Below are 19,181 nucleotides of genomic sequence, written 5' to 3' on the forward strand. Positions count from 1 at the left end.
CAGCAAAGAGAAGGACGTCAATATAACTCCTTCCAACATCGTTCGTAAATGTATTTCAGTGGAAGGGAATTTTGTTGAAAAGTATGAACTTCAATTGAACCAACAAGTATTTAAAATATCCATAATTTCTTCTTTCTAAAACATGATTTTGCTTTTACTCTGAAACTTCCCAAGCGTGTAAATGGATTTAAAGATACTAGATTCAGACCCCTCCCCATTGATGTGCTCCATTTCGCTTTTGTAGACAAATTACTTACGATAATTATCGTCTTCTAAATCATGAATCCGACGAGAATCCGATCAATCCTTCTCTTGCATTTATATTGGAAAATAGTATTTGTTTCATAATTTTCAAATTACAGAGCAGCACATGCAGCTGGAGAACATTTCCAGATTGGTGAAGACTTCATCGCATATCCTTCAATAATGTTGACTATACATGATTAGTGTTGAGGACAAGGCCGCCATGATGTTTCTAGTGAATGGAATATCGTCGTTTGCGTGTCGTTGGGGAGGGAACCGAGTTATGGTTTGAAATGTACTCAGCTTTGTTTGACACATATCAGCTTTACTCACAATCTCATTTTAATTCGATTTTACAGGTCGATGGTGAAAAAATAGACAACATATTCATACGATAACTTGTTTTGTTACCTGAGTCTTTATCACTTAAACTAACCCTTAAATAAACACCAGAAACGCTCTTTCTGTTCTTCTCCTGCATGTTATATGTGAAATCTGAACTGTTACACGTGGAAAGTTACTTAGTGCTCCCAGCAAGCACTTCCGCAAACAATGTTTACTTTTTATGAATCAGCTTGCATCCTGACATTACACTCAACGGCAAAGGACACAACCAGAAAGCCATAAACACTGTGTTTACGAAGGATGTAAAGTGTGGGACAACGAGACCGTGAAACATTGCCTTTTGTGTTTAGTTCATCTGTTCCCTGTTTGATTAATGGATTAGGCTGTATCTAGACATTCAGCCATGTAAGAATCTATTATTGTGATAGTCTTCAAGGCACTTAGAATATTGATACTCTTTACACATACATTTTTACTCCGATTTTCAATTCACAAGGTTGTCCTTCTCGTTTTGTCTATTTTGGCGTATTCTTAGACAGAATTAAATATTTCAAAATTGCTATTTAAGTTGACAGCAGGCTGTTCACTGACGAAGGTTGGTATTGTCCCAAACAGAGATGTAGCCTGTGATTACGTGGCCAACGGGTCAGTAGCAATATTAAGACGCTTGAAGCTGAGTAGCGGAATTTACCTATGTGTTATGTGATCATTTTCTGAATCAGTGGAGTTCGGAGGAATGTGATGTGTTCACCTGACCAAACAGGTGCAAGTCAAAATATACAATTTTCATCATTCAAATCTGAAATATAATCTACATGTCTACTGTGTATTTTTAAAAATCTTTACCAAGGCTGTGAATTCTGTAAACCAGACCATATTAAAAATTATTTTCGTACTGTTGATTTAATGTCAAGATGCAAACTTCGGAACGTTTTTTGAAAACTCTTTCATTCTAATGAATTACAAAATGTTGGATATTGTGAATAGTACTTGTCATTCAGCATTATTAGGACAAGTGATGAAGACAGTACTATTCTTTATGTGAACTGCGTCCGAAGTTACCATTTTTATAGTATGTCTTGTGCTTCAAAGTATAAAACGTTCATTACGTTCCATATAACAACCACCGACTCCGTGGTGTAGTGGTTAGAGCGTCCGCCTGGAAAGCGGAAGGTCGCGGGTTCGATCCCCGGCCACGTCATACCAAAAGTCGTTAAAATATGGTACTTGTTGGTCCCTGCCTGGCGCTCGGCAATTAATGGGTACAACAAGGACTGGTCGGTGCAGAGTCAGTATAATGTGTCTGAGTGGGGTATTCATGCTAAAATGCAGCCTGGTATCTCAGTGAGCTAGCACTATCGAACTAGCTAGTACAAACAGCCACACATACACACGCTTACACGTCGTCATTTGATCGAAGTATTCTCACCTTACCTCATATAACAACCGTATACATTCAGGCAAATATTGCACAACAACAATGAAGCAGCCGTAGATTAAGATAATATCTTATCAGACATATCAATATCTTGGCACATTATCCTGTCATAAGCGTCCATGCAAGTGCTGCAAGTCCCCATGGTTCCTAGTGTGGTAATCTTACCTTCAGTTGAGGCAACTATAGCCTGTTTTCATATTGTGTATTTTTCGATTGGGGCTATTACCTTAGCCTTAGATGCTAATTTTAATTCTAACTGTGATACTTTAGTTGTTCTACAGTCCATTGCCCTCTGTGATATTGCTGGAATAATGCTAAAAGCGGCGTAAAACGTAACTCACTCACTCACACACTCTACTGACCATTGACAAGTTTTATTATATACATGTATTCCTTAGCATATGAAATGTGTTCTCGTCACAATATTGCCGTTAAGTATTAATACTAACTCACTTGCTCTTCTATGAGAGTCAGCCGTTGTATAACGTTCCTCATTGAAAGGCAGAATGAAAACGATTGCAGTGCTCATACATCAGCTGGATCGACAGCGCTGATCTCCATGCTCTCTTTACCTGGTGATTAAGTTGTTTGAGAATGATTCCCTTGCCAGAGATAATGAAACAAAACGGCAATCGAATAATGAGACACAAACAGATTTCATTCGATAATGAACTTGAGTAATTTCTTTGGCAGTAACGAACATAAATGACAGAATCCGGTAATTTATATTTTACACATTTCCTCATACCATGTGTGTTTTATCTACCAATTCCCTTGAAACGTTCTTCATTTACCACTTTCAGAGGCATGTAACACAATGTCATTGGGTCACACAGATGCATGTGACACAAAACTGATTGATGTTGATTCGTGTAGGTGTTTTTTATCTATTTTTGTAAAAGAGAAACGTGCCGTACGTGCCAGTCTTTCATTTTCGGCACTCTAAAATACTACCTTCTGTTTGTAAGCAGATTAATGTGAGAAGGAACTGTATATAATAATCAATGTCAGACTGGTCGAGCTTCACCCACGGGCTGCACATTGATTTGCGAAATCGGGGGAGTGGAACCACAGAACCAGTCCAGAGGCCTACCTAAATACGGAGCTTAGTTTGAGGAAAAGCAAAGATGTCACGGGAGAGTGCTTTTCGAAGAACAGTTCATTACGTTTTCTCAGTTGAAGTCTCAAGGGACGTTTATATTTAGCTGCTGACCATGTGTGTGTTGTGCTCTTACATGTGCACATACTAGTATATCCATAATTGGCACAAGAGACTATCTACATGCATCAGGATTCTTTGTTTTCACTAAAAGTATTTCTCTGATTCCCCCTGAGAGACAACGTATCAGGAATGGATTTCAGATGTGCGTGGATAAGTGGGATTGAAGTGTGTACATCGCCTTAAGTGCGTAAATGGTAGATGCGTGGCCCATGGTCCATGCTGTTGACAAGACTCGATGGAAGGAAGCAGCGATAAACAGCACTCACACACTCACTCACTCACTCAGGGCCCATGATGACTATCTGATGCACATTTTAGACCTCTTATGTTCCAATAGCCAAATGGACATGTAACAGGCGAAAACACAAACTAGAACGAAATTAAAATCTTGATGTGTCATCAGGATACGGTTGATAGAGTGTCGTCTGCTGAGGCCACGACTCGATAAGTACACCACACAATAGATGAACCCTTCAGCAGCATATTGGAATGTCTTGAATCATTTCGTTTATTTAACACCAAAACCATCCAATATTGATCAGATGTATTTCCCAATGTCTATGCATGAAAGGTTCCAGGAAGATGTCGGTGGCGTGAATACTTTTAGAGTTCTTTCGGTTCCGACAGTGAAGGATGGCTAACATCTAATTTGTTAACTCGGTGTGTGATAAACCTTGTCCACATCATCAACGGAAGCTTTGCAGCAGCAATATAAACATCAGTGGCTTTCACTTGGCTCGGTATAGTGTCCAGTAGTACTGTCCAACTAATTTCACTGGGAATGCTTCAGGTGTCAAATTGCGTCTCATAACTCATTCTGTAATTATTTGTTTGTTCAGGGTTCAACACGCTTACTGTGCAGAAAGTTGAGGTAGCTTAGGCATCCTTCTATTGCAGTGTAATAGCCTCGGGGGCACATTATTTTCTTGATAAGGTCACTCGTCCTTTCTGTTCATGTCAGTACCGATCTACTACCGCAAATGTCTGATTAAACATAATCTCTCAGTGGCTTTTAGAAGTGATACTCGTAAAGGGGTAGGATGTGAGGATGTCAACTCTGGTATCAAGAGGACCCAATTGAGACAGTCACTGAGTACAAGTACCTTGGAACTTTTATTGATAGCAGGTTAACGTGGAACACCAACACAGATGCCCTGTATAGTAAATGTGAACAACGCTTCCATCTAATGTGCAAACTGCAATCTTTTAATGTTTCCCAATCTGTTAGGATGTTGTTTTATACCACTTTTATTCAGAGTAAACTCACTTTTCCTTCTCAGTGCTGGTTCGAGTCTCTTTCAGTCAAAAACAAATCCAAACTTAACAAAATTGTAAATAAGGCTGGTAAAATAGCCGGGGTCACTTTCGATAATCTTTCACTTCTCTGTGAGCGGCAAGTACTTTCAACGACTGTAAAAATCATTAATGACACAACATATTTTTTAAATCTAGGGTATAAGCTTTTACCTTCGGGCCGCCGCTATACAGTGCCAATCACCAAGACTAAACGATCTCGAACTTCTTTTGTACCTCAAAGTATTGCAATTATAAACAAATGTTGAATGTCCAGTTTTCATCTTATTCATTTATTTCTATTTGAGCACATATTTATATCTAATTATGTTTTTATCAATGTCATATTTTATGTTGTTATTCGTTTGTATTTTTGTCGAGTTCTGTGAACCAAAACGAATTCCTTTTAAAGGTAATAAAGTATTGTCTGTCTGAACACAACCTTTGGAAATATGTTCTTATTACTACACTGTCCAGAAATATAGATGCTGTGCGACAATGTGCTGGCTTCGACAGAGCATACTGACTCGACCAATCCTTGTTTAATCTGCTTAATACCTATGTGATGACAGGAAAAACTCAAACATTTTTCGGCGCGGGACCATCAACTATTTAACTCTACCATGCGCATGAATATGACCGGTTATACAGGAACAATAAAGATGCCCCTTCCACAACTGCCAATAGGACGCCGTAATGGCAACCGTGCACTCATGTCTGCTGACCTGAAACTTTTGTACCGGAATCCACACGATAACGAAGATAACTAAAAGACCGCCTGTGTCTTGGTGCTGTTGTCAGCTGGCTCGACGGTGCCTGATCCAGGGGACTGTCTCCTGCACGAAACATCTCCTCTGGTTTTTTTTGCTTTGTCTGGAATTCAAAAGTCAAGAGGACGTCAATTTACTGTAAATACAGGACAATTATCTAGTTACGAGCTGCTGGGGGAGTTCATTCGACGTTTGGCCGTTTCTAAATAAATGGCATTGACAGACAATGCAGCATATATTTTATCACTATCACTCACAAAAGAAAAAAACACCTAAAAATTAAATACTAATAATTTGTTTCTGCTTTTCATTACATGATAATCTATCTTAACTGCTGAAACCTTCAATCAAGAGCCACAAACCAATAATCATCTGTGTTCCTTTCTGGATGGTCCGCGCTCAAGATGATGCAATCATCCCTTCTGACTATTTCACCATGATGCAGGAAGGTCTCAGGTGGGCTTTTTAGTCCGTTCAACTTTGGGGAGGTCGGTCACAAGGGCAATAGGCAGCGCTAAACTGACTCTTCGAACAGAAGCTCTCGGGACAGCTCAGCATCTCTGTTGAGGAGACCATGGATTACAGACGTCTATGTAGGACTGGTTTAATTGAACAGGAATATTTTCTTTCTCGAAAGCAGGTGCTTACTGTGCTCGAGGACGGCTACTGGTTGGTGGAGTTGTGATGTGGAGAGATAAGAATAGGTTTTGTTTGTCGGTTTGCACTGGGATTGTAACGGTCGTCAGAAGTCGCCAATGCCTAAACTGAAATGTCCCACACTACAACACTGCCTACACTATTCCTCACGCACACACGCACGCACCAACGCACGCACGCACGCACGCACACACACACACATACCGTATTTACGTACGAAAAGGCCTCCTGCATATTGTTACTCTAATACATTATTCCAAAACCAGGGTTGTAATTTAGGGGCAGATTACATCTTAAAAAAGGTGATAACTCACAACCGCGAGCTGTTTACCTTCCGTAATTGAATGAGGAATAAAAAGTAGCTTTTGATGTTTTTCCCTAACCAACGTAGGAACTCTAGTTGATAGCCTGTTTCCACTGCTCTCTCCGCCAAATCGACAGCTAACACAAGATGATTACTGCCACTCAAGGCAAATTTGTCTTTTATTGCCCGTGTAAATGATTTTTTTGTGCTCCGAGTCAAGATGGGGATCGAAAATCACACTTTATCAATGTCATGTTAATTTGTCAATTTCTTGGCCCAAGTCCTCTATTAAAACGAGCGTCGAGAAAATCAAGTCTTTAATTGTTGACAGAGCTACTCATTGAAAACACTCCACATCTTTACCTGCTACTTTGAGTATGTTAGAGGGTCTAGTGCTTTCCTTCTGTCCATGATTAGTTGTGAGGGGAATATAACTGCTTTTAATGATTGGAGAGACTAACTAACTGGCGGAGTGACATTGGTATACTTTTATGTTGACGCCTTTTAGTTAAGTGCCCAGTTCATATATATCTGCAGGACTGTTATAGCATCTGAAAGCCACCTGTCAATAATTCAAAAATTTAAGTACACCGTCAAAGCTTTTCTAGCTGACAAAAGGGCATGGGTAAACACATGCTTTTTGTGGTTTGTGTAGTTTATGTTTATGTTGGCAATGTGGAATAATAATTAGCAAGAAACTATTTGATAAATATCAACTACTGATTGCTGATGTAATCAATTATCGGGCACACAGATGGCCAAGTCGTCAAAAACACCGCCATTGACAGTGCAGAAGTTGTACATAGGTGAGCCAGAAATCTATGATGGTGGGTTCTACGTCCATTTTGATGCCCCCGATGACGTCATAGTCGATGTGGTGAACCTTTCAGACAGCAAAGAGAAGGACGTCAATAGAACTCCTTCCAACATCGTTCGTAAATGTATTTCAGTGGAAGGGAATTTTGTTGAAAAGTAAATTATTTTCGTTTCGTCTCATTAACTTATTTACCATCCCTCACATGTAATACAACAAAACCAGCATTGCAAAACAAACATTCGATTGGACTGCACTATGTTCTGATGGTTTGAGAGAACTCCGTCTGGTCGAAGTGACTTGCTTATATGAATTTCAACTGAACCAACAAGTACATGTATTTGGAAAATCAGTAATTTCTTCTTTCTAAAACATGATTTTGCTTTTACTTTGAAACTTTCCAAGTGTGTAAATGGATTTAAAGATACTTGTTTGAGACCCCTTCCCATTGATGTGGTTCAGTTCGCTTTTGTAGACAAATTACCTACGATAATTATTGTCTTCTAAATCATGAATCGGAGGAGAATCCTTCTCTTGGTGCTAATTGCATTAATATTGGAAAATAGTATTTGTTTCATAATTTTCAAATTGCAGAGCAGCACATGCAACTGGAGAACAATTTTCAGATTTGTGAAGACGTCATCATATCCTTCAATAATGTTGATTATCCATTATTAGTGTTGAGGACAAGGCCGCCATGATGTTTGTAGTGAATGAAATGTCGTCGTTTGCGTGTCTTTGGACGGAAGTGAAGGGATTGAACCGAGTTATGGTTTGAAATGTACTCAGCTTTGTTTGACACATATGAGCTTTACTAACATGCTCGTTTTAATTCGATTTTACAGGTCGATGGTGAAAAAAATATACAACATATTCATGCGATAACTTGTTTTGTTACCTGAGTTTTTATCACTTAAACTAGCCATTAAATAAACACCATAAACGCTCTTTCTGTTTTTCTCTTGGGCGTTTTATGTGAAATCTGAACTGTTAAACGTGGAAAGTTACTTAGTGCTCACAGCAAGCACTTCCGCATGCAGTGTTTACTTTTTACGAAGCACTGTACAACCTGACATTACACAAAACGGTAAAGATCACAACCAGAAAGCCATTATAACTGTGTTTACGAAGGATGTAAATTGTGGGACAACGAGACAGTGAAGCAATGGAGATGTAAAAAACTTTATGGATGATCAACTTCTGTATTTTCACAAAGGCGACATTTCGGTATAGATTCTTATACAGTCTTCCGCTGTATTGATTAAGATCATACTTCATCAGGGCATATGGATAGGGCATAATTTGTGTGTGTTTCACGTAGCCACGAAATTCTGAACAAGGTACACGGTGGGTCGGTCGGGGAGAAAACAACAACAACAAAACTTAATACAGACCAAATTATCCGAATAATGTTCTTGATTCTCATATATTGTAATTCTTATTACAATTTCTCGCGTACTTTGGACATTTTAGATAGATAAACAGTTTATATGACGAGGCGGTACAATTTAGGTTCGAGTGGGCGGTGTTTGAATGAGAAAAAGTTTTTTGGGGTTGGGGGGTCGGCAATAAAATTAGAAGGGTCGGTCGGGCGATGAGAAACACAAAAAAATAAAAATGCTGCCCACATCATGGCACATTATCCTGTCGTAAGCGTCCATCCAGGTTGGAAAAGTGCTGTAAGTCCCCATGGTCCCTAGAATGGTGATCTACCTTCAGATGCTGACGATCTGTAGCCCGTTTTTATGTTGTTTATTGTTCATATAGTGCTATTATGTTAACGTTACATGCTAATTTTAATTCTTCTAACTGGCATGCTTTAGTTGTTGTCCATTGACGAGCGGTTTTATCGTATACATAAATTCCTTATCATATCAAATTTGTTCGAGTCACGATATGGTTGAAATATTGCCGTTAAGCATTTGGTAACTCACTCACACTTCTATGGGAGATTCAGAACTTTGAAGTCAGCCGTCCTATAACGTTCCTCATTGAATAGCAAAATGAAAATGATTGCAGTGTTCATACGTCAGCTGTCAGTAAGTTGTCAAATGTTCCCAGTGTATCCAAGTATTGTAAGAGGTCGTGTGCTCTCAGTGAATGTAATCAATCATTCATGTACATTCAGTCCGCATGCGTTCAGTCAACAATGAATTCTAGTTGCCGGTGTGTTCAGTGACTCCCACACAACCCTTCACAACCCTATAACACAACCCTACACTACCCTATAACAAAAACTATCGACAACCCTACACAATCCTATAACCCAACCATACACAAACCTATGACACAACTATACACAACACGTACACTACAGGCACCGACCAGACTACCGATACCATTCGTTTATACTAATTTCAAAGGTGAAACACCCTCGTCGCAGTCTCACAGTCCCAGAATAAGAACATTTTCCCATCCGCCTCATTCACAAGTCCATGAAGTAAGTTTAGATTTTCTTTCCTTTTCAGTTTCAAAATCTAAAATCTCACCTTAGCCTACCTTGAAATCATACCGTGTCGAAATGCATGGATAAATCTCTCTGGAGAGCGGATGATCAGGCCGCCATATCGGCTGGTGAGGCTTCGCTGACTTTCGCTGACAACCGTCATCGTATCCCAACTGCGAAGATCGATGCTCATGATGTTGATCACTGGATTGTGTGGTCTGACACGATTATGTAGATATTAGCTGGAATATTGCTAACACACACACACACACACACACACACACACACACACACACAAACTGATCGAAATAGGTACCACACAGAATCTGAAGATCAATATGCGACCGCCGTAGGTCGAATACTTGAACATCAGTCTTACCGTTACGATCGCTTTGCAAAACTGATAGCTAGCCTTGATAGCTAGCCAGCTCTCCTCACGTGATCGACCATAGTTTGTATGATACAGACTATTTAATTCCCTTCCCCAGAAAGTGAGTGAGTGAGTATGGTTTAACGCCGCTTTTAGCAACATTCCAGCCATATCACGGCAGGGGACACCAGAAATGGGCTTCACACATTGTACCCATGTGGGGAATCGAACTTGGGTCTTCGGCGTGACGAGCAAACGCTTTAACCACTAGGCTACTCTACTGACCCATGTCCACCGTAACATTTCTCGAATGGTTTTAGAAGCGGCAATAAACAGCATTCATTCGCTAATATCCCATTTTGATAGTGCTGACGCCAGCCCGAAAGTGTTGTAAAACACAAACAGCCCACTCGATCACATTGCAGGGCGAACCCATACACTAATTATCTGCAATCAACATCAGCAATAACAGCGCATTCCCATTTAGTCGACCCCTTACGACGATTACATCTTGGGCTTGACGTGACCCTGAATACACAAGGGCACTCATGTCAGGAGAACATGGAGGTCAAAGTTCTGACTGAGGAAAACTCAACAGAATGATATAAGTGACGAGAAACAGTAGCTACTGATATATGTGAGCCAGACGCCATCGTTCTCCATTCTCCGTTCTCCGTTTTACCTCTAACTGAATATTTCATATGCGATTGAAAGCATCACGAGAGGTTTTACTCTCATTGCATGCAAACATTTTAAGTTGTCATTTGCTCTCAGTGCATGCAAGCATTCTAAATGGCCATGAACTCTCAGTGCATGCAAGCATCGTAACAAGAACATGCAAGTATTCTAAGTGGTCATGTACGTGCATTCGTTTCAATCAACAATGAATTCTAGCTGCCCTTTATGTTGGTAAATAAATTATAATCATGAATAATCCCACCTTTACCCTCAGCATCATCTGACCTTCGTTATTACCTTAGTAGTTTGTCCATTCATTGATCTTGATTCAAGTCGTAATTAAGCTACTGGAAGTACGACTATCTGGTATCGCCCATTTAATGGAGATGGTGCAAGAATATATTAAACATAATCACTGTTGGAGCACTAAAAACTGACGTTTGCTGAAACCTTGGAGATCAGCTCACGGACACTCATTTGTGTTGTGAGGTTAATATTTAGAGACGGAATGACTCCTTTCTTGTTCTTACTCATTGTGAACTCGGTTGGGAAGTCTCATCGCTCTTTGGTAAAGTTAAATTTCCTTTTTCTGCTTCCATATCGCCCCCTTGAGATGACTAAAAAGTTGACACCAGTTGGAGATCGTATAATTTAATGTTATCCTTTCAGAGGTACCAGAGGGCTGAACAACATGTGAAGGGTTGATGGTAGACTTGACAATTTTCATTCCTGCCATTAAGTCATGGTGTGGGGTTGGGATTGCAAGAATATTATCTGCCAGAAAACTTTCGTAAATTAAATTCTCCAAGGTCAGCTGTAGTAACTTTTTCTCTTGTATGGATTAAATAAGTTGATTGATAAGGTGATTTACCTTCACATAGAAAAACATGACCTACAGATACCAAGATGAATTATTTCCCTTTCCACACTGATGCTTTTGCCATGGCTGTTGGAGGGAATTGTTTACATTGAGTCTTTCTCTTGATCTTTTCAAAAGTCACCACTTATACGATGACATCATCGTTCGAATTGACACAGGAAAAAGTTTTCTTCATGTTTGGGAACAGATGAAAGTCTGACGGAGCCAGAAAAGGATTTGTGCAATCTACTGACTGTCTCAGGGGTAGGGGATTCAAGAAACTTCTCAAGTTCAAACACCATTTTGCTGGTTTCACAAAATTGCAGAAATTTGAAATATATTTCACAAAAGGTCTCAAATGTCAAATGAATTCGATCCCGGACGAGCCCCTAATTTTGTTTCAGTTAATCAATTGCCCGTGACAAAAGGTTTAAGAATCCCCTTTGAACCAGCAAAATATAACACAGACAAGTCTAAAATATTCAATAATACATTGAAAAACAATGAGCAAGATACAATGAATCACAATACAGATTTCTAGTACAATGCAATTGAGTCACAAATCTTAAGTTCTGAGTCACAAATATAAAATATCAACTCACCAACGAGGCTTTGGTAATTACAGTGAGATCAGATATTCTAAATGAAGCTTATTTACAATTAAGAGCAGTCAGACACGAAGTGTCAGGGTCAGACTATGTTGACGAAGGCAAACAACGATGGTAGGCAACTCCAGTGACATGAAAAGTCCCGTGTAATTCCGTTTGTCAGTCCGTGTGTGCCAACACAACAACCAGCCTTTATATATACTGGCACAGATTCTTGAACATTCGAGCAAAACGAGGCTGTATCATTATTCTCTTAGAACTTTCCCGAAATCTGTGGAAAACTCCACGACATGACGAAGTCAACACATAAACAACCGGTCAAGGGAGGTAACTCTGGAGCGCTATCCCAAAAGGCGTGCCACTAAAATACTATTGCCATTGAACATATATGAGGCAAAATGCGACCCACAACCCACACTCAAAACTTTAAACATTGTGACTAATAATAACTATCACCTAACCAATGTTATTACAAATTACAAGGCACCCCTTGAAGAGCAACCTCCTCGTTGTGGGTGCTGGGTAACGCCTATGGCTCTTCGCCCCTGTGTGGACCCGGGGTCGAATAGGTCCACAGCACCCCATTGCTGGTCGTAAGAGGCGACCAAATTGGGCAACCCGTTTGCCGTGGGTTGCATCCCTGTGTCGGCAGAGGAAGGGAGTCTGGTGGTTGAGGATGACGGAACCGGCAATAGTGTTCACTAATCCAACACACCACTTCGACCCTAACTTTGCCTAGACGGGTGGTAGAATAGGCCCGATTCTACCAATCGGCTGGTCACGTCTTGCCCTGTGCATGGAATGTCTATACAAAACGTGGTATTACATAACACTTTTGACCATGTTCAAAATGTTAACACTATTCTACGAAACAAATTAGCCTAGCAGACCCATGCACAGAAGGCGGTGGCTCATGGGCCAATCTGGTGATGCTGACCTCCGATTTCTGTACGTCTCCAATTGATTGTCATGGACAGAACCATCCTGACCTTTAATCTGGTAGGCAGCTACAGCATTTCATGTCAAATTCGCTGGAGTATAACATCCCCTTATCCCTGGTCTTTGCAGCTCGGAGACCCGCTGCAATATAAGATCGTCCTTGTTGACACTCCACGGTGGGTGGGGAGAGGGGATGTCGAACCACATTACCCACAACATGGCTTCCCAATACCCCGGTTCAAAACGAAGACATATGGATACCGACAATTCCTCGTCTGGACGAGTACGCCCCGACCTGACTACTGGCCACGCTTCCTGATTATTGAGGCTTGTGACAAGCAACCTTTGCAATTGAACCCTTTGCAATCTCCAAAGGTATCGCTGGTATCTGGCGCGAGAGGTTGCCAATGTCACAAAGCTCCGATCTGGCTCTCTCCTGATAGAATGTACCCGGAAACACCAATCTGTAAATCTTCTCAAAATACAAGAATTTGTAAATATCAAGGTCGCTGTCTCAGCACACAAAACCCTTAATTCGTGTAGAGGCATTATGCTGGGACAGAGCTCGATGCCTGTCTGACATGACTGAAGAACAAATTGTCAAGGAACTCTCTCAGCAATCCGTCACAGCCGTCAAACGATTTACCTTCAAAAGGATGGTGTTGTTCAACCAACGAACACCTATCTCTTCACGTTTAGCGAGCAAACATTCCTGACTCGATTAGAGCTGGTTATTGTGGCATTGGTGTGGAGGTGTATGTCCCCAATCCACTCCGGTGCTACAACTGCCAAAAGTTTGGACATGGATCCAAGTCCTGTCGTTCCTCTGCTGTCTGTTACCGCTGTGGTGACAAGCATGAGGGGCAACGACTGTACTAAGGAAGTGAAGTGCACAAACTGCGGTGGTAACCATATGGCCTCTTCCAAGTTCTGCCCAGTATGGAAACGCGAATCCGAGATACTGAAGATAAAACACAAAGAAAATATCTCCTTTCACGAAGCAAAGAAGAGGGTTGCAAGTCTAACTGCAGCCCCTTCAACCATCACCTACTCTGCTGCTGTCTCCCGTCCTACCATCACTACTGCAACCATCTCATGTCAGACCGACCTGACATGGGTCACGTCTTCCCAGCCAACTGAGCTCAACACAACTCAGCCTATCTCAGCCACTCCATCTCCATCTCCCTCTATCTCCCTCCCACCTCAACTGTCCGCCTATCAGATCTTCAGAACTTATACGATCAACTCCCAAAGCCCTGCATAATCATGGGCGGTGGTAACCATATGGCCTCTTCCAAGTTCTGCCCAGTATGGAAACGCGAATCCGAGATACTGAAGATAAAACACAAAGAAAATATCTCCTTTCACGAAGCAAAGAAGAGGGTTGCAAGTCTAACTGCAGCCCCTTCAACCATCACCTACTCTGCTGCTGTCTCCCGTCCTACCATCACTACTGCAACCATCTCATGTCAGACCGACCTGACATGGGTCACGTCTTCCCAGCCAACTGAGCTCAACACAACTCAGCCTATCTCAGCCACTCCATCTCCATCTCCCTCTATCTCCCTCCCACCTCAACTGTCCGCCTATCAGATCTTCAGAACTTATACGATCAACTCCCAAAGCCCTGCATAATCATGGGCGACTTCAACGGCCATAACCCCCTATGGGGGAGTAATGATACAAATAGTAAGGGAAAGATCCTTGAAGTGTTTCTCTCCAATAATGATGTATGCATCTTCAACGATGGATCAAACACCTACCTCCATCCTGCCACTGGATCATACTCTGCTCTCGATCTATCACTTACAGAATCTAATCTTTTAAATGAGTTCGAATGGTCGGCCCATGACGACCTTTGCGGAAGCGACCACTTCCCAACAATTCTTACTCCTATCAACCCCACGGATGAACCGCCATCAACAAGATGGAATTTTACTAAGGCCAACTGGCCTTTATTCCAAACCCTATGTTCAGAAAAACTTAAGCCGGACAACTTCAGGAATGTTCCTGACCCATGGAACTATTTTCAGACGTCCTAAATGCCATCCGGAGACAAAACTATTCCTAAGTCCTCTGCAAACCCGCACATACGTAAACCATGGTTTGATACAAACTGCAAACAAGCTAGGAAAAATAGGAAGAAGGCGGAAAAATATTTCCGACAACATCCGACAGTGCATAACCTGAATGCTGTTAAAATGACAAATGCCAGAGCAAAACGTACCTTCAAACAAACTAAACGCCGCTCATGGAGGAAATATGTGTCCAAAATCAACTCCCGCACACCCATGTCCAAGGTGTGGAACATGATTCAAAGGATCAAGGGCAAAGGGTCAAAATCAGGAGTTCACCACCTGAAAGATGGCGACTCCCTTCTAACAAATAAATCTGAAATTGCAAACAAACTAGGCGAAACTTTGGCAAACCACTCCTCCTCATCAAATTATAACCCTCAGTTCCAGAAATATCAAACCCAACAAGAACAGAAACCAGTCAATTTTAACTCTGATAATGGGGGGGATTACAACGAAACGTTTTCCCTCCATGAATTACGTACTGCCCTAGGACAGGCTCACGACACTGCGACAGGAGCTGATGAAATCCATTATCAGCTTCTGAAACACCTCCCTGACATAGGCTTGGAAACACTCCTAAATATATTTGATGACATCTGGACATCCGGACACTTCCCCCCTTCGTGGCACAATGCCATCATCATCCCTATACCAAAACCAGGTCGCGACCATTGGACAGAAGGTCCGAACAAACCCAAACATTCGCACGAACGCACCACTTCAAAAGAGCTGGATAGCCGTGCGTGAACCACGTGCAGAATTGCGCAATAGCTTGCGACAGTGTACATTTGTCACTGAACTAGGCAGTTCGTTTTTGTTTTTCGATAGAGCAGCCACACTGTCGGCGACTGTCTCTTTTTGTGCCAAATCAGGGCATAATAGTAAGAAGTCAAATAAGGACTTTCAATTGGACCATATGATGGTTTCGGTGGTCACATAAGGACCGTGCCGTGTTATGTCAAATTAGGACATATTGCTGTATATAGTGCCGTTGAAATATTTCGTTGGTTCATGTTTCTATAAGTAAACTTACAATGAACTTTAAAAATTGTTGAGTTATTTTTAAGTCTTCCACTGCTGCGTAACAAATGGTAGCAGAGCGTGGTTGTTGCGATACCATTCTTTGCTTTATCACACATAAGTGTGATTTCATTAGACATTGTGTTTTCAATGCTTATGTTGCAACATGGTTGTATGATAAAGCACAAGTGTGTATTGTGTTTATCTAAAACCGTTGCTTTGTTTAGGTGTACGCTGCATTGTACCGCGTACATATAGATTTGGGCTTGTAAGTAAAATTTTGATGAACTTCGTTGATCACGTGTTGGATTATAAACATGTCTCGTACTGGTGTGACTTCTCCCTTGAAGGGGAAACTAGACAAAACAGAGCTTACACTTGAGACAGTTGCAGACATATCTCTACCTGAGTCTGATGGTATTTCAAACGTTGACAAACAGGGTTATGAAACTAAAGTAAACAATCTTAAGCGGCAAAAAATGATAGTTAAGTCAGCTTTCACTAAGTCGAAAAATGCTTTGGAGAAGTTAATTGAACAAGAAGAGATTCCATCAAGAATAGAAGTTCGGGAAGCTATAGACAAATTAAGCAATTGCCAGCTTAAGGCTTTGGAAGTTATCGTGAACCTGTCAGAAATGTTGGAAACTGTTGGTGATAAACAAAAAATGTCTAAGGTCACTGAAGAAGGTGAACTGTTAGAAGAAAATAGGTACTAAAGCTCAAGATGATGCACAAGATTATCTCAGGAATAGGACAAACAATACTACTTATCAAAAGTTAGTCACAGGTGAGTCAGGCATTCATGAACAAAACAATGAACCAGTTCACATGGTGAGGGACCACTCAGATAGTTATGATCATAGGGAACCTACACTTTCACATAGTTATGACATTGGTAAAGACATGTGGAAGCAGTTGAAAACAGTGTCCATACCTGTCTTTACTGGAGATGCCAAGTCATATGAAGCCTGGAAGGCTGCATTTATAGCATGTATAGACAAAGCACCTGCCACACCAGAATATAAATTGCTTCAGTTGCGCCAATATGTAAGTGGTGATGCAATGAAGGTTATTCAAGACTTGGGTCATAGCGCTACAGCATATGGGGTAGCACTTGAAAGGTTGGAACGTAAATTTGGTGGCAAGAGACGTCATATTGCTCTCCAAATGGAAGAAATATCATCGTTCAGGCCAGTGCGACCTGGCAATGCAAAGACTTTGAACAGTTTGCTGATATGTTGGATGTAGTTGTTGTAAACATGAGAGATTCTGACAGGTTTGAGGAGTTAGGTAATGGGTCTATGTATGTTCAACTCCTGAAGAAAATGACGGCATCCATGATTAGTCAGTACCAAAGATGGATTTTGAAGCTCAACGACAGGAATCAGTTGAAGCGTTACGTGAATGGGTTTTAATGGAAGCAGAATTCCAGATTATTGCTTAGGAAGCAATCCATGGGGTATCTGCTAAAGGAAAGACAACAATCCATAAATGTCCTCACAAGTTAGGGTCTTTCTTTGGCAATAAGCAGACTGAAAGAGACCACAGATGTCAGCTGTGTCATATGGACAACCATGACATTGTGACATGTAGAAAATTCAAAGCAATGACGGTTCAGAAGAGATGGGAAACTATCAAGCAGTTAAAGCTTTGCTTCCGTTGTTTTGGTTTCAATCACTTTGGAAAAACATGCAGACGCAATATCAAATGTGGTATTGACAACTGCCCTGCTTTGCATAATCAGTTACTCCATTCAAAGAGAAATAACAGTATCCATGGCGTACCTAATGGCAACAAGGACAATAGACAGCAAGCACAGCAACTTGAGACAAGTAACAGTTATGAAGGTCAAGTTTCAAAGGTCACTACAATGTCGTCCACAAAACCTGATAAGTCTACACTTCTTTCACTTCGGACGGTACCTGTTGTTCTTAAAACGGCCCAAACAGAATTGTTGTAAATGCATTGTTAGACGACGCAAGTACACAAACGTACATTAATGAAGATGTATCCTCACAATTGGGCTTAGTCGGTCAAGTACAAAATGTCTCTGTCAATGTTCTTAATGGACAAAGTAAGAAATTTCAGACCATGGCTGTTCACTTCGGTCTTGAAAGCATGGATGGGTCAGTTGATCTGACAATGTCTGCTTTAACTACCACTCGGGTCACCGGTCAAATGCAAGTTGTTGACTGGCAAAAAGCATTCCAAGCGATGGTCGCATTTGCAACATATTCAGTTCCCCTAAGGTAAAAGCCCCTCACATTGTAGATTTACTGATAGGTATGGATTATCTTGAATTACATCGCTCTTATGAGGATGTTTCTGGTTCTGATGGGGAACCAATAGCGAGACTTACTCCCCTTGGGTGGACATGTGTGGGATGTGTTCCTGAACAATCAGGACTTCAGAGACTTTCAAGCACTTACTTTTCAAATGACAAGGAGATTGAACTTAACACTATGCTTCACAAGTTTTGGGAAGTAGAAGAGTTTCAGTCATCAGAACCCATCTTGACTAAGCAAGATGAAGCGATTGTTGACATTGTGCAAAAATCTGTCACATATGACAATGGGCAATACGAGGTAGGCATACCTTGGAAAGCAGATTCAAAAAGTCTTCCTGACAATTACAACATGGCCTATAAACGTCTCTGTAATACAGAGAAAAAGCTGTTGAAAGGCATGGCGTAGCTGAAGTTTATAATCAAACTATTTCAGACTACCTTGATAAGGGATATATTCGGATTGTCTCTGAAAATGAAGACACCTCTGACAGTCAGTGGTTCTTACCACATTTTCCGCAATGATACGACCAGACAGAAGTACAACCAAAGTCAGGGTTGTTTTGATGCTTCAGCCAAATGTCAGGGGTACTTCGCTGAATGATATCATACACCAGGGTCCGAAACTTCAGGGCGACTTGTTTGAGATATTACTTAGATTCCGCAAACACCAAATAGCTTTGGTTTGTGACATTGCTGAAATGTATTTACAAATAGGAATTCCAGCCAAAGACTGTTCGTACTTTAGGTTCTTGTGGAGATCACTAAACCAATCCGAAATACCACAGATATATGAATTTCGGAGAATAGTCT

This window comes from Haliotis rubra, unplaced genomic scaffold, assembly GCF_003918875.1.
Source record: "Haliotis rubra isolate DU_JTF1 unplaced genomic scaffold, ASM391887v1 Scf1275, whole genome shotgun sequence".
NCBI lineage: Eukaryota > Metazoa > Mollusca > Gastropoda > Lepetellida > Haliotidae > Haliotis > Haliotis rubra.